The sequence below is a fragment of the Lontra canadensis genome, unplaced genomic scaffold, assembly GCF_010015895.1.
Source record: "Lontra canadensis isolate GAN:19392208 unplaced genomic scaffold, GSC_riverotter_1.0 scaffold27, whole genome shotgun sequence".
NCBI classification, from domain to species: Eukaryota; Metazoa; Chordata; class Mammalia; order Carnivora; family Mustelidae; genus Lontra; species Lontra canadensis.
In genome coordinates this window covers 20,362,870-20,386,759 of record NW_022631021.1, presented here as the reverse complement: position 1 = coordinate 20,386,759, position 23,890 = coordinate 20,362,870, and the positions used below count along the sequence as shown (strand labels likewise).

The 23,890-nt window shown below is 41.5% G+C and overlaps 1 long non-coding RNA gene across 1 annotated transcript; it reads left to right on the top strand.

The window, feature by feature from the left end:
• Positions 1–12,062: 12,062 nt before the first annotated feature.
• LOC116871738 lies at positions 12,063–21,150 on the top strand. The gene is made up of 3 exons (XR_004383496.1): positions 12,063–12,082; positions 18,472–18,551; positions 21,070–21,150. It is a non-coding gene; the product is annotated as an uncharacterized LOC116871738 (long non-coding RNA).
• Positions 21,151–23,890: the final 2,740 nt, after the last annotated feature.

The window sequence follows — 23,890 nt, the reverse complement described above, 5'->3', positions numbered from 1 at the left end:
CCCAGAATTTAAACACGTTTATTTGACAATAAAGTATGGACTATTATGTAATGTTGAGAATCATGCTGAAGTTAATCAGAAAAAAACTGCAGAGGACCAAATCAACATTTTAAAAAAAGGGTTTAGTTATTTGAGAAAGAGTGAGAAGGGGAGAGAGAGGCAGAGGGAGAGAGAGAAACTTAAGCAAACTCTGCACCGAGCCCAGAGCCCTACATGGGGCTCGATATCAGGACCCTGAGATCATGACCTGAGATGAAATCAATAGTCACATGCTTAACTGGCTGTGCCACCCAGGCACCCCAGCTTTTTTTTTTTTTTTTTTTTTGGACTTCCATCAATAATTCTTAGTATCCTGGAAGCTAGAGCAGAGGAAGTAATTAGGGGATTAACCCAGGATTAGGAAAATGGCATAAGTTCAGAAACTGAGAAATCCAATGGAGGCTTTAAATGTTTAAAATCTAATGATTTAAATGTTCCCTGTTCCCAGTTGTAAAATGGAAGAACAAGCAAGAAAATATAAGATGACAAAATTGAGTGAATATGTGCTGTGGTTGGGGCTTTCTGTAAGGGTAAGGACAGAGTTGAACAGGAGTGAGAGAATGCAAAAGGCATACTCAGGGAGGGCTATTTCAGAGTTTACGATCATATAGATGGAAGTGCAGAGTGATGAAGTCTGACATGTAGACATTCAGGCATCTGTGGAAATAGAGTAGGAAGGTCACTGAGTTGGAAGAAGTGAAGTCAGGGCACTAGGAGTGATGTAATGAAAATCTAAAATCTACATGAGCCATTCAGAGACGTAGGTTAGACATTACTCTTACACTGAACATGCCAAGAAGCTTCCTGTTTTCCCTGCATCAGGCATTAGGATAAGTTTGGGAAGCAAACTGGACACATGGAACTCTCCTTTTTCTGGTTTCAGCCCATGTATCTTATGGCTGGATTGGGAGGATTAGGAAGAAGAAGAGCACCCATATTTCTGTTGTCCTTCATGGGTTAATTCTGAGTGATTCATTCCACTCATTTTAGCTCACATAATCATTTTACGCTTTCCATGAATGTATGGGACTAACTGAAGCACAAATCCAGAAATTCAGTCACAGAGAAACTGCATCCCTTTACAAGAACCTTAAGCCCGGTTTTAAAGTGGACCTCTTACCTCTTTGTTTCCAGACTTGTCATTGGAGCAAAATTCTTAGAAATATAGACTAACTCAGAGAAAAAGATGTTGAGCACTTCCTCTGCGCTAAGAACTTTATGTGATATGACAGCTTCTAAAATAGTTCCAAAGATCTCCACTCCGTGGTATTAATGCCAGTGTTTAAATCCTTCCCACGTGAGAATGGGCAGGATCTGGTGATCTACTTCTAATGAATATACTATGGCAAAAGTGATGGGAAAGCGTTTTTGAGATTAGGTTACAGAAGGTTATGATTTCTCTTTTGCTTGCTCTCTTGCCTCTCACTTGCTTACTCTGATGAAGGGAGCCGCCATATTGTGAGCAGTCCTGTGAAGAGACCCACAGAGCAAGCAACTGGAGGTGGCTTCTGACCAGCACCCAAGGAATAACTGAGGTGGTCATCAGTCTAACAGTCTGCCAATAGCCACGTGGATGAGTTTAGAAGTAAATCCTTTTCTATTTGAGCATTGAGATGATCCCTGCGCCAGTCAACACCTCATTTGCAGCCTTGTCAGAGATTCTGAGTAAAGGAACACAGATCAGCCATGGCTGGGTTCCTGACCCACAGACACTGATAGAACACATGTTGTTTTGAAGCCACTAAGTTTTGGAGGAAGCGGTAATTTGTTTCGCAGACATAGATAAATAATACCTGTGGGGAATTTCGCTAGTCTTCATAATAATACTATGAGAGAAGTAATATTATGTTTTTTTTTTAATTTTATTTTTTATAAACATATATATATTTTTTCCCCAGGGGTACAGGTCTGTGAATCTCCAGGTTTACACACTTCACAGATGTTTTTTAATTTTTTAGAGTTTATTTATTTATTTGACAGATTGAGATCACAAGTACGCAGAGAGTGAGAGGCAAGCAGGCTCCCCGCTGAGCAGAGAGCCTGATGCGGGCCTCGATCCCAGGACCCAGAGATCATGACCTGAGCTGAAGGCGGAGACTTTAACCCACTGAGCTGCCCAGGTGCCCCTATATTATGTTTATAGGTAAAGAAATTGAGGTTCACAAGTATTAAGTGATTGCTCAAGATTACATGGTAAGTGGTCGAGCTGAGATATCAATTTAAAAATGTTACTTCGCTAACACAGTGCCTGCAACATAACTAGGAGTGGGTGGCATGGCTATAAAAAACACATTTGTAGCAAATTCTTTTCCTGATTTTATGTTATTGTGTGGTCAATCTTGACTCCAATACCCCAACAGGATTGAAATAGTTCATCTTGAGACAAACTATCATAGTGCAAATTTTATGGTTTCCAAAAGCCTTCAGCTCCTTGAAACTCTTTTTTTTTTTTTTTTTTTTTTTAATGGCAGGGAGGACTAAATTGCAATTTTTTTAAAAAGCCCAAAGGTTGTGGTAACTTTTCATTTCAAGCTGTGGTGGGAAAGTTGTCACCCAATCACCCAGTGACCTCTGAGAGATGAATGTAATCGATGAGAAATGCAGCTCACTGCAAAATGTTTTCAAGAGTTTGGTCTTCTGTTGAATCTTTTGATGTCAAAAACTCAACCCAAAATCTTGACTGTTTTCCTCACAACACTTTTATTTTTTAAGATTTATTTATTTATTTTAGAGAGAGGGAGAGCATGTAGTTGAGTACACCAGGGCTGGGGACAAGGGGAGCAGAAGGAGAGGGAGACAGAGTTTTAAGCAGACTCCACACTGAGCACGGAGCCTGACATGGGGCTCAATCTCACAATCCTGAGATCAGGACCCGAGCCAAAACCAAGAGTTGGGTGCCTAACCAACTGCACCAGCCAGGTGCCTCTGTTTTTCTAGTAACTCTTAAGATTATTCTGTGTGGTCTAATTTTATATTTACCTAGGAAAAGAGATTTGAATTCTCTGTATGTTCAGACAAGATTAGATGTGTTGGAATCCATGTCTCCCTTCTAACCTCTGACTTGAAGTATTTTGCTAAAAGCTACCATTTCCTAAAAGCTCACTGGCATGGAAGATTGTGGTTATTATATTTTCAGAAAAGATTTTGTTTTGCCTTGTTTTTTAACAAGTGTGAGAAAATAAAGCAAACCTCAATTTACTGTGAGAAACAACTCCTTGGAGCTGGTATCTAATGACTGTAACATTAAAGTTTCTTCAATACAATAAATATTGATGCCAAACATGGGGTGTAGGGTGAGTGTGTGTGTGTGTGTCTGTGTATGTGGTGTGGGCATGTGAGTGTTTGTGTCCATATGCGTGTGTTAACACTCAGGTGCTTGTGCAGACCTTCGGCTCTACTTACTGTCTTTACAATCTCTGCTTTTGACTGTACCAATTTCCCTATCACCCGTTATTCTTTAGACATCTCCCCCTATCGTCCATGAAATATGTAAGAAAAAATTAAAGTTGGAAGATAGATAAACTATTCTTCCATAAACTCCATTTTAGAAAAAATAAATGAGGTTCAGAGAGGGCAGGCTGGCGTGGGATTGGGGACCAGAAATGGCAATTGTCATTTGTTGAGCCAAGCACTGTTCTGAGAGCTTCCCCTGTGTCAACTCATGTGCTTGCTAAGACAATACTACCAGGAGGTACTAGTAGTATCCCCATTTTGTAGATGAAGAAACTGAGGGACAGAATAGTTAAGTAATCTGCAAAAAGTCACATAGTCTAAGGGAGAGAGCCAGGACTGAAGGTCAGGGTCTGAATGTATGAATACTAATCCTGTGGACATAACCTCTCCATTCAGAAGTATGCTAAAACATTTTCTTTTTCACTGTATCAACTCCCTTCATGTAAATCTAGACAAGATCTCTATCCTTCAGCGCCACATATTGACTGTGTATTTAATCTTGAGGAGGATTCGGAAATATTGGCACCTGTTTCTTTTCTAATCCAATAACTATATTGTATGGGTTCACAACAGCCTATTATAGACATAAGAGCTTTTCTATAATACTAGCTAAAATGTTGATCTTAATACTTAACCCTAATCCACATAGTATAAACATAACTCATGTGTCTCTCTAAAAGATATACACATGCTTTACCTATGATATATAAACCACAACCTACACAGTCCAAAATGATACCCTAAATGCCTTTGTACAGTAATAAACACAATCATATTTGATGTTACTCTCCATTCTGAAATCCCCGTATATCACTTTTCAAAGTCTGAGAACATAAACATTATTTGGAGAAAAAAGATGATTTCAATGTGATGAAAAGTAACATTATTATTCTCTTAACATATATATATGCACATATTAATAAATCCTTTATTTGTGTTCCCCAAACTCATCTTTCTTCACATCTCTGGGAGTCATCCGTGTCTAGGCTATGCAGCCTAAGAAATATTTGCTATCTGATCTTACAAGAGATTATACAGTGCCTGAAACTTGCTATGTCACAAAATTACGTGTGAGACCAGAAGGTGTTTCTTGAGAACTATTTGATGAGCATGGAAAAAGAGAGCCTCTATTCCTTGAGAGGCCAGAGGAACATACGATAACCCTAGCTCACTTTTAGTTTTTGCTCACCGTGCAGGCACACGGTGAGTAATTCCTGTTAATCACATTACTATTAGTATAATTGATCCTAATTCTCTGATCAGAGATGAAAGGCTAGAATTCACAGTCTTGGTGAATTAATGAGTGGAGAAAGCAGATAATCCTCTAAGTCAAGAGTTAGCAAATGTGTTCTCGAATGGGCCAGTTAGCAAATATGTCAGTGTTTACAGGCCTTATGGTCTCTGTCGCAACAACTCAACTCTAGCACTGCAGCACAAAAACAACCATGAACAAACATCAGTGAGTGAGTGTGGCTGTGCTCCAACAAAGCTTTTTTTTTTTTTAAATAGGCACTAAGTCTTCTTGTCCTGCTTTGCCAACCTTGCCTTAAGTTATAGGTTTACTACTCATTTCAACATATATTTAATAAGTTCCTAAATTGTGGAAGGCATTATGTGGAATATAAGAAAAATGTCTGACAAGTTCACTGCATCCAGTAATTCAATCATTTTGGGGGATGGGGTGCCTTGGGGGAATTCAGCAAGAAGCAATTGTAAGATCATATGCAAAACAAAAGGGCTTATCTGACTTCTGCTTTCTTGAATGGACTGTCATAAGGTCACAGACCTAAAATGGATAGGGATCTCAAGAGAGTTAACCCTGCCATCATTCAGCCATTTGTCAAATACTGTGGAATGCTTCTGCACCAGACACTCTGGAAGGGTCAGGGAGACACGGATGAAAACCTCGCTGGGTAGCAGGATAGAGACATGCCAACAATCAAAGCATGACATGACAAATACTAAAGGCAGTCTGTGGTCCCATCCTTGCCTTCCTATAGACTCGTTATTTTTATTGCTATTCCCATTTGTAGTTGAGAGAAGTGAGGTGCAGAGACTTTGCCAAGTCCCTATTTAAGGAAGTTACTCTAGATTCTCTAAGAGTAAGACAAATGTCTTTCCCCCATATTGCCTCTCTTGAGCATTATCTTCCAAGCCCATCTCTGACCTGCTCGCATCTGTGCTATTATTGTTCAGACCTGCGAAATGGGAGGAATGACATAGTCTTGTCTTACTTGCGTTTTGAAGTTGAACCTGATTTGTTCTGGAAATGCTGACTCCTTGACTATTCAGGTTTTGTTGTGTCGGTTGGGTTTTTTATTATTATTATTATTTTAAATGAAATTATTTACTAATCAAGGAGGATTAGAATCCCCAAATTTTGTCCCATGATCAAGCCCACAGACCTGTTCCCTCACTTCTAACTCTGCATAATGAGATGAATATCGAATCACCAGTATCCATAATGTTCCCAGGACTGGCTGCAGAGTGACCTGAGCTCTCTGATACATTTGATATTTGAGTTTCCTAGCAGATAAAGAAATAAGTTGAAGATGAACCCTAGATAACAGTTCATTTTCTGGGTTCTAAGACTAAAGTTCTCTCCCCTCCTCTTCTTCCTCCTGGAGTCTGAGAAGCCTCCAGCTTATAAGCCACTCGGTGGTCCTTAATAGCCACAACACAAATCAAAAGACAATCTGGCGAATTTTACCTACCCACTGAATGAAATGTGTTTATTTTCTAATTGGAAAGGTAGGAAAAGATAGGAAGTTCTGAAAGTGCTCTTTCCGCCTCTGATCTACAATCTCCTGTCAGGCAAACGGGGTAGGGAGACAGGGTTGACACCAGCTTCCCAGGAGCAGGCAGAAAACCCCAGAAGCTATGGTTTCCAGCTGTGAATCTCTCACACCCACAAAGGCCCTGGAGCGAGACCTTACCTTTGCCTGAGGTCCCAACCTCACTTCAATCACAACCTGGAAGAAATACGAAAAGATGAGGGTGTAAGACAGAGTTCATTTGTGCACTATTATACTCACCTGTCATATCCTCTTTGGGAAGTTCGATGTCATCTTTCTGGGGCCAAGGAAGCCAGGTGTTTCTTGGGTCCTTGGTCTCCTTCTGAGTGCCTGAGGGTTCATGCCTATCAAGAAGCACTTCAGGGGACACCTGGGTGGCTCAGTGGGTTAAAGCCTCTGCCTTCAGCTCAGGTCATGATCCCAGGGTCCTGGGATCGAGCCCCGTATCATCGGGTGCTCTGCTCAGCAGGGAGCCTGCTTCCCCCTCTCTCTCTCTGCCTGCCTCTCTGCCAACTTGTGATCTCTGTCAAATAAATAAACAAAATCTTTAAAAAAAAAAAAAAAAGAAGAAGAAGAAGAAGAAGCAATTCAAAGTGTGGATTGGGGAAAACAGCAAGGTAATTAAAAAGGCAGCCCCCACTATATCGAAGCCTTAAACTGACCACATTCTCTTGCAGTGTGGCACACAACACGTAAAAACGAAGCAATTTATAAAAACCTGTCCTCCTGTTTGTATAATCAAAATGCTAAATTAGTATGGAATGACTAAAAAACAGAAGCATTTAGGGTAGTTTTCACTTTGGGCTGTTCTCAGCATACACCATTTGTTGTAATAAAGGGCAGACAAAGTTGAATAGAATCAGATGGTGATTTAATTCCAGTCTTGAAGAAGAAAGAAGGTTTGGAGTGAGGAGGGATTTTTTTTTTTTTCTTGTTTCAGTTTCTGAAACTCCTGTAATTATGCGCAATTACCTATTATGTTGGAAATTGGTTCTCAAAGATGTAGAACCTACTTTGTGATCTTAAAAAAAAAATTGTAAAAAATATGCAGTTTAAGAAGAGAACAGTTTGAGTGTGGAGAAAAATGAGGCTACAGCTGTAGGATTTTGTTATGCTTTTAGTACCAAATCACAAAACCCATTAAATTATTTATCCTACAGGCAGGCGTTGTGCTGCAAACGTTGAATACAATTGCAGATTCCAGGAAAAGAAATGCGTGCATTTTAATTGCGTCTGATTTAAACAACCTCTAATTTCATTAGCCTTAATTTTTTTTTTCCCTAAGAAATAATAGAGTTCATTTTTGGTACTAGGACACAAATGACACTAATATTTTTTTTTTCTTTCCTTAAAGAAGCAGTCTATTGAGGATCAAGCCATATAAAAACACATGTCCATATACACACACAAGGAAGCTGCATACACATGCCTGACACGTTCTCCTATATATACACGATCTGCGATATACCCCAAAGAATTAATGGGTGCACCTATCATGTTCTTTGCTCCCCACGCATGCATATAGACTGGCTTCCTATGTTTCACTTCCATTGTTTCTCCTGCTACGATGTTACAAACGAAGCTGTCCTCCAGAAGTCCTGCTTAAACAGCAGATTTTTGTTCCCAGATGCAGAACACAGAAATTTATCAAAGGTTGCGTAATATGGGGGGAGGCCCTCTCAAGTCATATTTTGGGTTCATTTGAAAAATCTTGGCTTTACCATCCTCTGTAATTAAAACTCTTCTGTCTTAAGATTTATTGGTGCAGTAGTGAGTGCATTTTCAAAATGTTTCTTTACAGCAGCTATTGGAAATCTCTAACTCTGCCTCAGGCAGGATGCCGCGGCTGCTGTACTTTTTGGGGTCTATTCTCCCCATGATAAATGAGCTTAACTTCCAAGATAAGTTACAATAACTCTCGGAGGGGAAACCCTTATTACTGTTAATATACGTTGCTCTCTATCATTGCATTTCAAATACGGTTGCATGGAAAAGAAACCATACAAGACTGCTCACATCTTCCTTTGTCAATAGAGTCAGGGTATGCATATGTAAGAATTTAATTGGAAAATTGGATAATTATCCCCCCACCCAAGTTATGGTATTTTTTTGTGTGTGTTGGAAAATGGGTATATTGAATAATATACAGTCTAGTGATACCACTCATACATATATGTGAGCAAATCCCAAAGTCATGATGGTAACAGTATTATTTATTATCTGATTCAATTGCTATCATGCCGACTTGACCCACCTGAGATTCCTTAAAACGAGATTTTTTAAAAATTTCACTCAAATGCTACATGATCTCTAAAAGGATGTGTGATTTTAATGTGATTTTGATCATTTCAGATTTAAGAGAGCATTTCTGCCTTTCGGAGCCCTTATTTCCAGATTTCTAATACTCTAGCCCTTTTTCTTAAAGTATGCTTCCTGAAGTTGTTTACAGATGAGAATCAAGAGTAAAACTGAAACTTGGAGATGTTTTGCAGTTTGGTTTTACTGAGTTAGTAATACCCTCAGACCCTACCCCCCTTCATTTCACTGTGCTCCTCAACCAAGAGTGGATTTTGTCTCCGGGCTAATGAATTTTTACTCTTCTTCCTGGGTTGTTCTCAAAGCAACACATAGATGGATGGGTATGGGCAGATTGGAGCCTGATCCTTTCTCCTTTGAAAGGGTTAAGTGGAAAGGGGGCCTGTTGAAAGTAGGGAGTCAGGAGGGTGGGGGCATGAGGGAAAAGGGAAAAGGAAAAAGAAAAGGTTAGTGTTTTCTGTCCATTAAAGAGAGTATTCTGTTCTGAAACCAAATTGGTCATGCATTCCAGAAGCGTTTCCTGGTAGAGTGGGGTCTGACCGGAGCACCTGCCTCACTATTGTACTGGTTTGCGCTGCTCTCCTCTGGCCCTTTCCTTTAGCGGAGGCAGAATCTGTCACTTATTATAGACAGATTGCTCGTGGGCCCAGAACGGCTGTGTGCCACCGTGGGGATGGGGAAACACTGTGACCGGCTGCATCTCCACCCAAGCCATCGGGTATACAGAGCTTTGTTTTTCCTCTCTGAGCCCCTAAAGAACAACAATGTGAATTCCTAATGACATCATGTTGAAGTTCACCAAACAAATGACACCATCTGAACCCAAGATACAGATGGGTTAGTATCCCAAGCTAAAGAGTAAGAAATACAAAAAAAGGGTGAGAGCTGGGGGTTTGGCATTTCAGGACCCTGGAAGAAAAGGGGTGTCATGGCCAGCGTGCGGCAGGTGGAATCCATTAGCTCTGTTAACACTGTAGGTAAATGATCAGACTTGCTTTGTGGATCCTGGGGGGAATTCCCCAGGGTCCCAGCTGTGTTTTTCTGTTCCACACAGACTACCTCTGTGGATTTATGCCCTGGACAACCTCAGCATGGAGGAAGGACACCTTATCCAGAAATGATGTCATAGCCTTACTCCTTCGTGTTTCAACTCGTTATTTTCTTTAGGCGTGTTGCTTAAGAGGTAAACACACTGCAAACATTTTTTTAACGCATACTTGAAGGGATAAGTTGGTTCCTCTTTCATCTAATCATTTTATTTTTCCTCTTCATTCAAGAACTGTGTAATGAACAGAAGAGGAAAAAAAGAAAAGAAGGTTTTTATTATTATTATTATTATTGCATTCTTTTTAATGTGCGCACATCCAAAGGAACTTGGTGTGATAAAATCCAGTTGTGGAAGATTCACATTGCCCTGTGGCTGTCTGTTCGGATTAATGAAAGGTGGCCTTTGTAACCAGATATCCCAACCCTACGGTCACCGTCTCTGTCCTCTCTACAACTGTCCTGCTGAACAGTAGACAGAAAGACAGACCTTAAGTATGTTGGACACTGACATCTTTGCTGATGTCTCTGGACTGATGTTAATTATAAGAAAAAAATGTGAGTAGAAGTGTATATGGTATAGAAAAAACCTACTAAAATTCAATTTTTATAAATCATAGTTTGAGTCAAAAGGTTTGGTTAGGGAGAACGCCTGGCGAAGCTTTACACAGAGCACCCCTACCCCCTTGTGGCACAGTGGCGCTTGCAAAACGGAAATTTCATCCCTTTGTAGAAGTGTTGAGACTTTTGAACTCAGAAGCACCTGAACTGGGCCTTGAAGCACTGCCAGTTCTGTTGAAGATCAGAACAGTGGAAAAAAGGGTGACTGTTCAACTCTTGGGGAGAAGGGAAAGGGTCTGAGGGATTTTGCTTTTAGATTGTTTTGATTTTTATTTTGGTTCTAGGTTTTAACGCATTAAAATCTATGTGGCCCATGGAATCACCACCATTCTGGCTAAAGCTAGCTCATTTATGTATATACATCATCATTTATTTAGTTAAATACTTAATTGTCCTCATCAAAATAAAGAAAACTTCACAGTTTATAAAAAGCTCTGACAACCTTTCACTAATTTGTTGCCTCCAATCGCTTCAGGAAACGTGGCTGTTCTCCTTTTGCAAATGAGGAAACTAGAATTCAGAAAATTAAGTGCCTAGCCCGAGTTGACATCATGCTGAACAGAACTATCATAGGGTAACATTCCTGGTCACAGAGGAAGCCAGGACTTGAGTCCAGGTTTTCAAATACTAAAGCTGGGAGTCTGTGGCATACCACCCTGTATCTCATAATTTTAGAAATTTCCCAATGCATTTAGCTCAAAGAGCTCTCCTCGATGGTCTTCCGCCCCTCCCTCAACTTCAAGATCTTCATCTACTTCTCTGTCCAAACTTCTGCTCCTCCTTGAAAACTCGGTTGAACTTGTTACCTCCTCCATGAAGCCTTTTCTGGTTCCCATAAGGAGTCTTTCATTTTCTCTTCTGCATTCTGTCTACATTCCACTCATTCCTCTATTTTAGCAGTTACGTGTTATATTGGCATTATCACTTTACTTATCTGTATCTCCCCCTTAGAAGTTTAGTTCCCTCCGGGAGAGGTCTTGACTCATTCATGCTTGTGTTTCAGCATTTATGGTGGAACTTGGCACATACTATCTATCAGGAGAGAGACTCCGTATGACAGGGTGAATCCCCCTTACTTGTCCCTTGTCAATAATGTTGGTGTCCAGGAACTCTAAAATGGCCTTCCTGTGAATAAGTTCCAGGACTCTTTCTCAGTCCCCACCTGGCTTTCCCTTGTTTTTCTGTCCTTAGTAGCAGACACCAGAATGGCTCTGGTTTCAATTCATTCGTTTATGTATTTAACATTTACATATTAATGCAACAAATATTGAGTACTTGCTCCAGGGCAGGTGCTTTTCTGGGTGCTGGAAGTACAGAGCTTAAAAAGATAAAGGAAAGAAATAGCTTCTGACCCCCAAGAAACCCAAAACATAAAGGGAAAGACAACAAGCAAACATCATAATGGAAGTAAGTTGGGCACAGATTTCCGTGAAGCCATTTCTAAGGGACAGAAGATAAGTAGGAAGATAAATCTATAAAGTTTCCCAGGAGAGGTCATATCTAAGTAGTGTTTTGATGCATGAGTACATATTAACTGGACAGAGAGTAAGAGAAGAGCAAGGGAGATTTGGGCACAGCAGCATAATCAGAATGATTAGAGCAGGATCATCGCAGAGATTCTGAGAAAATACAGCACATTCAAGATACTACAAGATGTTCAGTATGACAGTTGTGGCGTTAAGGGAGACAGCAAATGACGAAGCTGGTGAAGACAGCAAGAAACCCACCGTGAAATACTTAAAACTTGAGTCTTACAAAAATTATTATTCTGTAAATATGAAAGCAATGAGGAGCCATTGATGGACATTAAGGAGGTGAGTATTGTGATCACATTTCCTTTTTTTAGAAAATTCTCTTCAATAGAAGTGTGGAGCACACCAGAAAGGGTAAGACTTAGAGGAAGAGAATCTTGCGGGAAAAGATGAGATTGAAGGCAAGGAAACAATTGGGAAGTTACACCAACTTGGGTAACAATTCAGAAAATAAATTGGTGAGGGAAAGAACCAAGAGCATAGGAGTTCCAAAACGGATTTAAAAGATCTCATTTTATAATAAGGGATAAAGAGGGGACTTCTGGGGGTGAAAACTAGCAGAAGAAAGTAGTTTAGAGGGAGAAGAGTGGGAATGAGAAGACATGCCACTCAAAATAAGCCTGCAAACTAAAGTTCCCAAACTTGGAAAATCAAGTACAGATAAGCAGAAAAATTAAATCCAGATAAATTCACGTTTGGAATTTTCAAAGACATAAATGAAAGTATAAGTTCCATTAAAAAAGAAAGGAACAAGGGTCTTCTGGCTGGCTCAGTTTACAGAACATGCAGCTCTTGATCTCAGAGTTAATGAGTTCAAGCCCCACATTGGCTGTAGAGCTTATTTTTTAAAAAAATAAAGAAAGAAGCAAGAAATGAACTGGAAATAAATAGAAATTAAATAAAATCAGTTATGAAAAGGGAACAATTGAAATCTTACAAATGAAAAATATAAGTAGTGAAATAAAAAATAATATTTAATAAATAAAATGAACTCTGGATTGGAATAAAGAAAAGGTAACTATACCAAAGTTAACACAGAACTAACGCAGAACTAACACAGAAACTGACACCAAGAGATAAGAAGATAAAAATATGAAATGTCAGTTACTGTTTACTGAGTAAAGATTGAATGGCTCCAACAATTGCTTAAGACCTCCCATAGAAGAAATGCCAAGAGTGACCGAGAAGTGATATATACTATGGAATATTCCAAAATAAAATATATATATATATCTAAATCAAAAGTGCATTGCAGTCATTGAGTAGGATAAATAAAAATAAAACTACATCTAGACATATTGCAGTGGAAGTGTAGTCTATCAAAGACAAAGAAAACTCCTCAGAAGCTACCAGAAAACGTATATTGCTTAAAAATGAATAAAGATTAGGGTAACTGAAGACATCCTATAAGCGACAATAAATGTCAAAGCCACCGGAATAATGTCTCCAAACCACTGAAGGAAAGCATTCTATATTCAAATATATTACCATTTAAGCTTGAGGACAGAAAAAAACAAAATCTTAAAACAGAAAAACTGGGAAAGTTTTACCACAAACTCACTCAAATCACCATTAAATGATATTCTTAAGCAGGAAGAAAAGAGGTCAGGTGGAAGGCAAGGTTAATAATAACACCTAACAGTTACTGAGTATTTATTCTCTGTCAAGCACAGTTCTGAGTGGTTACATTATTAATTTAATCAATTGTTTAAAAATATTTATTTATTTATTTATTTATTTATTTATTTATTTATTTATCTGAGAGAGAGTATGAGTGGGAGAAGGGCAGATGGGGAGGGAGAGGCAGAGGGAAAAAATATCAAACAGACTCCTGAGTGCAGAGCCCCACATGGGGTTCGATTTCAGGACCCTGAGACCATGACCTGAGACAAAACCAAGAGTCAGATGCTTAACTGACTGACCCTAACCAGGCGACCCTAGTTTAATACCTTTTTATAAAAATCGAAGTTAGGTACTATTATTACCCTCTATTTTATGGTTGAGAAAACTGACTCACAAGAAAGATACTTTAACTTTCCCAGCGCTAGAAACCTGCAGACCTGGGGTTTGAACCCCAGCAGCCTGGCTCGAGGAGGTTCACACTCAACTAGTACACTCAGTGCCCCAACAGAAGACAAAGATGAGCAAGACATCGATGCGGCATATTGCTAAGTGTAATTGTTAGATGTGAAAGTAACCATTTTTATGTGTGTAAAAAATACCCGGAAGAGGCAAAGAAATGGCAACTGAAGATGGCTCTTGCTGTGTAGAGAACGGTGAAGGGGAGATACAGAACAGAAGCCTCGACTTCGGTATTCATGTGTGGAGTGGTTCTTAATAGGGGAGCAGGCTGAGGTGGAGAAGAGAATGTAGATGGAGCAAGGTGTCAGAGGCAGCAGGAGGAGGCGAGACCACCGCATAGGAAATTTTCCTGGATTATTCCTCCACTGTGATCTCTCATCTTTGGATTTCTAGAACCTTTAGGACCTAAATCACTCACACTGGCAGGTCATTATAGACTGAACATTCTATCCTCTTCTTCTTCTTCTTTTTTTTAAATCTTGTTATTTATTTATTTCACACACACACACACACACACACACACAGATCACAAGGCTCCCCACTGAGCAGAGAGCCTGATGTGGGGCTCGATCCCAGGACCCTGAGATCATGACCTGAGGCAAAGGCAGAGGCTTAACAAACTGAGCCACCCAGGTGCCCCCTATCCTCTTCTTATTCCCAAGTAAACACTAAGCTTCTTGAGGGGAGGAATTATGTTTTATAGTTCCTTTAGCCCTTCAGTCATCTAGAACAATTCAGTGAGGGGAAAAAGAAATCATTACAACTGAATGATTCATTGATCAATTATGAAGTTGCAGTCCATAGACGGGAATTGCATATTTATCTTCGTATTAAATACATCAAGTAAGGAAAGCAATATTTTTCAAATTACTTATGTTTTTATAAACACTATGTATATTTCAAGAAACTTAACAGTGGAAGCCTTGGAAATACTTATGTTGAGTCTCTAAGACCAACAGTTCTTAATTCTTTGGGATTAAAGTATTTATTTCCTCTGATAAATGTCTCCACAAGCTACAAAATATACAGTAGAGCTTGCTTAAGACATAACACAGTTTCATTCATGGACATTCTTCCACTCCTGAGTAGCTTCCATTGACTATAGTAAACCTAAACTTTGAGATCCCAGAAATGAACCTGTCGCGGGGGGGATTCCCTTTTTCAGAAGAAGGTGGGCACTTCTTTCAGTTGAATCACTTACAGGATCATCTGAGAATTGTTCTGAGCTAATAGTCTCTTATTCCTAACTCTGCATCCCCGGCTCAGGCAGCCCTCCCTTATTCTCTAACATATAGTCCTAAAATATTACTGTTGAGTTTGAGGTCAAGAGAATCTGCTCTGGAGGCTTCAATCAAACCTCTTGGTCTCTTTCCCTTTTTATTAACTTTGGCAAGATCACCTCTAGAGGGGATCTACTTCAGTCTCTAAGGTCTCTTTTGAGGCTCCGAACATGATCCCAAATGGTTGATGTGTTCCTTTCCTTTTCCTTTTTCTCTAAAGTTCTAGCTTGTGCTCCTATCCCACAGTTGTTTATTGGTGCCTTGGACCTGCTTGGAGTTACTCAGTTCACAGAAGCCCCACTGACCATCTCAGTCCCATTATCAGAGAGCCCTACACAGTCTAGGAAAGAAACTATTTCCTTCACTTTCTCCAAACTCCTCCATTGGGTCTCTCATCTGACCTACCAAATGCGTTCAGGTGGAGAGTCGGGGCCAAAAGGGAGGACCAGTGATATGTCTCAGAACTAAAAAGCTTGTTTCTACAACCCACTAGCACTCATGAATAATGCCCCAGAGTTTCTTTCTGAGATCCAAAGACATGGTGGTGAAGTGTCTCTCAGGATCCACTGGCACTTCCCAAGACCCACTGGTGAGTACCCCACAGGACTTCAGACTCTTGGAAACGATATGCCACAGCCCTCTAGATGTCCCGTGGACTCTACTAGCATTTCCCAAAGGTGCCTGTGGGCTTCTCAGGCTTTTTGTTTTTTCCAGAGTGGCACTGTGCCTAACCAACTATTCTGATCATTGTGCCAATTTGTCAGGAGCTCAACTGAGCTGGAGAGAGCTGAACTACCAGGTGTCAGAGTAGCTGATTACTACAAATGAAAGTAATAGTGAAGACTTTAATCACTCACTACAATAACATAAACAAGAGGTTAAACCAGACAAAGTACCAACTCATCCATATTTCATCACTCCCCAACCCCACCTCCCGCCATTGAATGTCATCTCTAAAATATCAGGTGGATCAGTACAGACATGGAGATAGTCTTGCAGCCAAAAGATCCTCAAACTAAAGCCTTCTGTGGACCTGGGACAGAATGAAGGACTCTAGATATGCCTAAGACTATGGCTAGCCAGAGGAAGGAGTCCTTGACTGTAACTCCCTTCAGACTTCCGTCCATTGGCTGTGCACCAAGTCTGGTGCAGTACGACAGCATTCTCCATGAGGTCTGCTAGTTAGAGCCTTTGTCATTGTCTTTGGTAGAGCCTGAAAAATCACACATAGGCTTCAGTCAGTATCTGAACTCCTCACCTAGCACACTGGCCTTTGGAGAAAGACCTCTCTCCATGGGGCCCTGGTGAATTTGGCAGTCACCATCATCATCTCCTCTCTCTGTCCTCTACTCCTGCAAGTGGCCAATTCTGGATCAGTTATAGTATTTTACTTCCCAGAGTATAGTGACTGGTCTGAGGATGGAAATGGAGTCCCAGCTCAGCACTTGGGTGGGAGTCCTTATACAGAATTTTCAAAAGTTTGTATGGGAGAGAGGGTATGGGAGAGAGTAATTAACTCTTCTTCTCAGGTCATGAGTTCCTAGGGTTGCCAGAGCCAGACAATCCTGCCAGTGTAGAGAGCTTGCCTGGGAATAAAGTCAACATATAGTGAGAAGACAAGCCAAGTGATGGAAAGAGAGATAAAGTTCTAGTTTGAATGGCCCTTGAACTTTCCAGTCATATGAAATCATAATCCCTTTTGTTTTTTGTTTAAAGGGGGGGAGGTGGTTTTTCTGTCACTTAAAACTAAGCAGCCCTAACCACTGTTTTATATTTTGGTGGTCCCTTTAACCATCAGTGCCTGTTCCTGCTTGCACTCCCAACCTCTCCTCCAACACCATTCCACATGCCATCCTCTCAGTTCATCCCGAACACAGACTTGTGTCCATATACCTTAAGACCCACTTTAAATCTGTTTTCAACCAATGCAGGGCAAGGCATCTGTTCATGTGAAGTATCAGCTTTGAAACTCGGTAGGTGGAAAACTTAGTATTTTTCCACCTACCGAGTTTTGCTGGATTATTTAAGTATAATAACTTTCAAAGTCAATCTAGTATTTCTTGTGTCATTTTTGAGCAAATCTTTAACTGGCTTTTATACCTCTCTAGGAATAACCTCTCAAATGAATACCATTATTAGACCTATACTATGTAATAAACTATGCAGAAAATGAAAAACATCACATGCGCTGTTGCTAATCTACCACCCGTGAGATAATGGGCTGTATACTTTTCTGACTTAAGTAACGAAATGCCTTTTATTGACCAGGGATATCACAGGAGCATTCCTGGGAACCCTCGTAGGTTAGGACAGTGACTTGAGCTGAAGGGTCTGCCTCCCCCAGGGACAGTCCTCATTGTCCAATCCCCCAGACTGTCCTCATTGAGGACACCTGAATTTTGATGGGCCCATCTCTTTCTCCTGCTTTCCAACCCAGCCATTCACCAAAAGCAATTTCCATCTGCTAGAAGGCAATTTGGGTGTCCCTGAGAATGATGCTATGCCCTAAAGCCACTTCCCTCAAGTCCAGTATAGGGGTACCTCCTTAGAAAGTTCTGGGGCTACTGCATCAGGGTCTGGGCTCTGCACTTGGTAGGGAGTCTGCTTCTCTCTCTCTCTTTCTCTCTTCCCCCTTCCCCCCATACTCTCTCCCATGTTCTCTCTCTCTCAAATAAATAAATAAGTCTTAAAATAGTATTTTTTAGAAAAGCTCAGTGGCTCTTAGTAACTGTATTTGTTGAACACCTACTTGGGAATCTGTTCTGATACATGTAATTATCAGACAAGGAGTTTAGCAATTTACAAACCGCACCTGAAATTCGTGATCATAGGATTCCTAACATTTATTTTATCTGTGGTCGATTTAATACACTGCTCATCCAATTTATTCAAGTCCTGAACTATTTTCCCATCACACAGGTGACTATTTAATGAACTGATGGGCAGTGGAGAACACACTTTGATTTATGTGGTGCTAGATGATCTCTACAAGACACCTGCCCCGTGATGCTTTATCCTGTTTAGTTGAGAGGGCAATCATATGAGGTTAGTACTTTCATTACACGGCTTTTAGAACTGAAGAAACTGAAGCATTAGGAGTGTTAGCACAGGGCAAGGTCATGCGGCTAGAGCAGGGCATGTTTGGCTGTAGACCTAGGAAGTCTGACTCCACGGATCACATTCTCAATTACTACACTGTGTGGCCTCTACTATTTCATGACTGCTGCTTATGCATTGAACACTCACCATGATGACCCACATAGAAATGCTTGAATGTAAATAACCATACTGTTTTGGATATTTTTACAGAGCCGATATCCTGCTGCAGAGCTCATTGGCCAGGCCACTGCTAACATAACACCACTAGGTGTGACTCCCGAGATCATCAGGTCAGTATCCTGCTCTGTAAACTGGCTACAGATAGAAGCAGTCCCTTGCAGAGGATAATGGCAGAGTGAATCAGGTTTACTGGCCTCATAAGCTCTTCCCTGGCAATAATCCAGGTGCTTGAGGAAGCTGAATGGTCCCTTCAGTCAATGAGGACAATCTGGGGTGTTGGTGTTATCACTCCTCTGTCCTAAACGTTGGCCTAGCGGATGCAAAGCCCAACACCCGCCCCTTCCAGGTAACACTCCAAGCCTCTGCCCTCCTCACTTCTGTGATAACAATGATAACTGTGATAACAGTTTCCACATGGGAGCTCATGCCTAATAAAAACCCCCTGATAAGGGAGGTTTTTGTTTTGTTTTGTATTGTTGTTAACTTCTTAAATGTTAAAAACAGTCTAAGAGTAAAGCAAGTCTGTGTTAGGATCTTCCGGTTTTGTTCTAAATCTGACTTGCATTTTTTAATATTGCAACACATTTTGTACTTTGTTCATCCACTCATTCACGAAATACGCACTGAGAGCGCACCGTGTGCATGAAACTGACAGCTCTCTTGAGACACGAGGACCTCTGACTTGGAATTATCAGGGAGGAAAACACCTAATCATCTGTTCATTTTGCAGAAGTTATGAAACACCCTGTGTGTGCGTGTGTGTGTGTGTGTGTGTGTGTGTGTGTGGATTTTAAGATTTATTTATTTATTTTAGAGAGACAGAAAGTGCTCAAGAGCAGGAGCAGGGGAGGGTTAGAGGAAGAGAATCTTCAGCAGACCTCCTACTGAGCACAGAGCCCAACACGGGGCTCCATCTCAGGACCCTGAGATCACCACCTGAGCCGAAATCAAGAGTCCTACACTTAACCGACTGAACCACCCAGGCGCCCCAACACTCAGCATATATTTTATTTGAATTTTTTTTTTATTTGATTATAGCTGACAGTGCTACATTAGTTTCGGAGGTACAACACAGTCTTCCAGTAACTTTGTACCTTATGCGACACTGACCACAAGTGTAGCTCCCGTCTGTCACCCTACAAAGTTATCATAATACCATTGACTCTAGCCCTTATGCTGTACCTTTCTTCCCCATGACTTATTCATTCCATAACTGGAAGCCTGTTCTACCCTCACCTATTTTGCCCATTCCCCACCCTGTCCCTCCAGTATATCTCCCTCCCCCCAGTATATCTTTTAACTTATTTTTAATAGGATAGAAAAGAACTTACAGTCAAAGAGAAATGACTGGGTTAGGCTAATAAATCCTTTACGTATAGCAAACCCTCAAACAAGGAAATGAAAGCTCAGAAATTAAGAAGGCAAATACAAAGTCACATGGCTAAGAAAGGATGAGCTGTCTGTCTCCAGAAGCTCATGTTCCTGTCCATAACTAGAATCTCCTCTTCATTCCGGTAATTCTGAGGATAGGTTGTTCATAATAATTGTCAAAAAGAGCCACTGAGGAAGTGGTAATCTGGAACCCTAATACAAAAAACCTGGGATCACCTTTAAGAGAACAGTCTGTGGAGCTGTCTATGTTTTAACTCCGTCCTTGGAGAATGCATTTATCATGATTTAGCCTTGCCCAACACTGAATTCTTTTCCCAGCCAGAATTCACAAGATGAGGTTGCCTGAAAGAGAGAGAGAATGGTGTCAGAGAGCTGTGGGAAGCCATGGGAGGAGAAAGACATGATTAAATTCGGGAAAATAATTGGGTGTTTAGACCTAAACATGATTGGGGGGTTCGCTCACTGAACCTCCCTGAATAGCACACATTCTCCAGGACATGCCATCACAGGGGTAGGACAGAGCAGTAGTCATCTGCTCTCTCAGCACTTGCATTTGTTATGGGGAAAACACCCGTTCCACTGTTTCTAGAAGGCTCATACATATCTCACCCTTATTACCAGAAGTCCTCTTCAGAAACTGAAGGGATCCACCATGGATTCCAAGGGATCCACCCTCCATGAAGCCCCATGAAGTCCTGCCCCGCAAACACAGCTACCCTTGCCAACCCCAAACTCAGGCTGCCTCCTGAGACCCCATCCCAGGCAGAGGAGCAAGAATAGCTCGTTGCCCAGGGAGAGCAGGGTGAGTCTGGCACCCGATTCCTGAAGCCACAGTCCCCAGGAATCGAGAGACTTCTAAGAAATGTACCCGGCCATTCCCAAGATCACACAACGAGCTTCTTTACTTTGTCTTTGACAAACAACTGAGTGTGTTTAGGGAGAAGCTAAGGGTCACAGAGAATACCAATATTAAGAGCAGACATCAGAACCCTGAAAGTCAATGTTTACCAGGCATGGGATGTTTGTCTCTACGACACACACATTAACTCCTGCAGGACAGGGCCTGTGTCCTGTGCTGGTATTTGCATACCCAGGGCCCAGCACCTGTTCGCGATCACTATGTGTCCAGCAGAGTCTGGCATTCCTCAAGACACTTTTCTCTAAAGCCTGCATTGCTTGTCAGTCATCAACATCCTATGCCTTATTTCCAATAATTTTCTTCTCGTTGACTTTCAGAGTGACAACCGTGTCTCCTTTTTATCATTTGGCCAAGAAATTTTTAAAGCTTCATGCGAGTGTTTTCTGCCGCTTCTGGAACACGGAGCATTCTCTTGGAACATTTCACTCATGGTGCCATGAGAAGCTGATGGCACTTAGGAGGCAGGAAAAGGAGGAGAAGCTGCAAGTGCAAGGATGAGTCCACGAGCCCCCAGATCCTTCAGGCCAAGACATACTGAGTCAGGTGAGGATAAACATGGGGAGGAGATGGGACGGTCCATGTGCTGATTTTGTCAAAGCTCTAAGGGAGAAAGGTCATCTAGCAAGAAACCACAAGTCAGCAAATCTGGAGAAAGACTTGGAATTATCAGGCTCATGGACACACCTTCTATAGGGTGTCATTTCATCTGTTTTTTAATAGCCAATAACTACTTGTAAGTAAGTGGGAAAATACAAGCTTTGACATCTGAACACAAGGGTTTGACTCCCCAGGCTTTTCCACTGCACCTATAAAAGCAGACTCACTGGGGGGTGGATCAGCTACAATGGCATCTACAGTATAACAATTTGTGTAACAAATTGTATATATATTGGGAAGTGGTACCCTGGACAACCATGGGTGGCAACATTTCATTCCAATGTGTGGTACTGTCCTCCCAGGCTTCTAGGTTCTTTCCATAGCACCGGGCAGCTTGGGAATCCCCAGTATTACATTAGTTAAAATTGTAACTGGGCTCTCTGTTTTTAAACTAGCCTGGTTAATACTTGACAGGTGGCAGTGTTTGAAGGCTGCCTTCTGAGAGTGGGTTTACAAGAGCACCCCAGGCACCCTCTGCAGAAGTATTTGTGCTAAATTCACAATCACTTTATTATTTTTTTTCTTTGGAGTCGGCTGTAGTTTACATCTGTTTGCCCCATGAGTCCACTCGTAAAACAAGAGTAGAATTAACAGTTTGTAAGGATTCTTAGGGACTTTATATGTTTGTGAAAATGAAACTAATTCAGCCTAACTCCAACATAACTGCTGCTACACGCCGCGCACAGTGCCCTGCATCCCAGTGGATTCTGCTAACGGTTGTTGACTGACTGATAAACAAGTTCTGGGGTTCTAATTGGCCACGGCCTCCCTGGCTGCTTGGATGATACATGGCTTCGGGTGGAAGATCCAGCCTATATCACTCAGAAACGAGCAAAACAAAACTAAACAAAAAAGATGGGATTGCATGGGTGAAACTTACCAGATGTAGCTTACACCAGCTCCTGACTCCCTCTCCTTCCTTAGGCAGCCCCCGGCTGGAAGCTGTGGCCACTGGACGATGCCCTCAGACCCAGTGAAGATGGGTTAGTAATGCAAGCCCAGCCAGAGGAGCAGGAGCCACTGGGGGAGTCCCCAGAGGGCAGAGTTAGTTCCTACAAAGGAGAGCGCTCAAACTCACCAAACTCATCAATTAACTTCGGACCAAGTCAGACACTGGAAATGGGGCTTTAAAAAGCACATTAAAAAAAAAAAAATTTTTATCAGTAGGGTAATAAACAAATATATAATTATGAGACTGTGTGCTAAGTGCTATTTGAGAATTACATATAGGAAAATGCCTTGGACGGTCACCGAGTACACTGGGTGGTAGGGGTAGGGAGGGGAATTCAGGAAAGCTTTCCTGAGCTGAGATTTATATGTAAAATAGAAAGGATCCTGGCAAAGGGTGCCTGGGTGGCTGAGGCATTAAACATCTGGCTTCAGCTCAGGTCATGATCCCAGAGTTCTGGGATTGAGTCCCATGTCAGGCTCCCTGCTCAGTGGAGAGCCTGCTTCTCCCTCTCCCAATCCACTTGCTTGTGTTCCCTCTTTTGCTATGTCTCTCCCTGTCAAATAAATTTTAAAAATCTTAAAAATATAAAAATAAAAATATAAAAAAGGAAGGATGGATGGATCCTGGTAAAGATGCCAGGAGAGCCCAAGCAGGAGGGCAAGAGGACAGGTATAGGAGAAAGCCAGGACAGCGTGACTAGCCGCGTAAAAACTAACTCACATGTGTGCTTGTTGTGTGGTTTGCGAAGGGCCTGTAGAAACTGCTTGGCCTCTCTGCAGTATCTGGAGTAGACTGTCACATTTACCTTGAGACTCTCTCTTCTCCGGGTCTGTGCATCACTTGCTCTTTTCTGGTCTACCCCCTCTGTGAGATTTGCCACAGTAACTCTTTTGTGGGCTGGTTCCTCATCCCCTATACCCCTGTCAGGCTTGGGGTACCCCCACATATCCTCCCAGCCCTCTTCTCCATTTATGCCTTGTCCTCTGTGGTCTCATTCAGAGCCCTATCTTATAATTTTATTTTATTTTACTTTATTTATTTGAGAGAGAGAGAGAGAGCACAAACAATGGGGAAGGGCAGAAGGAGAAGCAGACTCCCTGCTGAGCAGAGAGCCCGATGTGGGACTCAATCCCAGGACCCTGGGATCATGACCCAAGTGGAAGGCAGACACTTAACCGACTGAGTCACCCAGGAACCACCAGGGCCCTATCTTTTAAAGCTATGTTTAGGTAGATGAATTCTCAGTCCTTCCAGCCTGACCTCTCCTCTGAATTCCACATGTTGGAAGGTGGAGGAGAGACAGTAAAGTATCCCCCAAATTGATATGGCTCTTTGAGACCAGAAAACAAAACAGGCTATCCCATGGAGTTTACACAGAGTTTTGCTCAGGGTAACTTACTGACCAGGGGATTGGATCGGGCAGACGACAATCCATAGTTATGCTCTATAAAATCCAGACCTTATCCCCAGATTTTAAAGAGCAAGGGTCACGGAGAAGGACATTGTAGTGAAATCAAAGGGCTTGCACA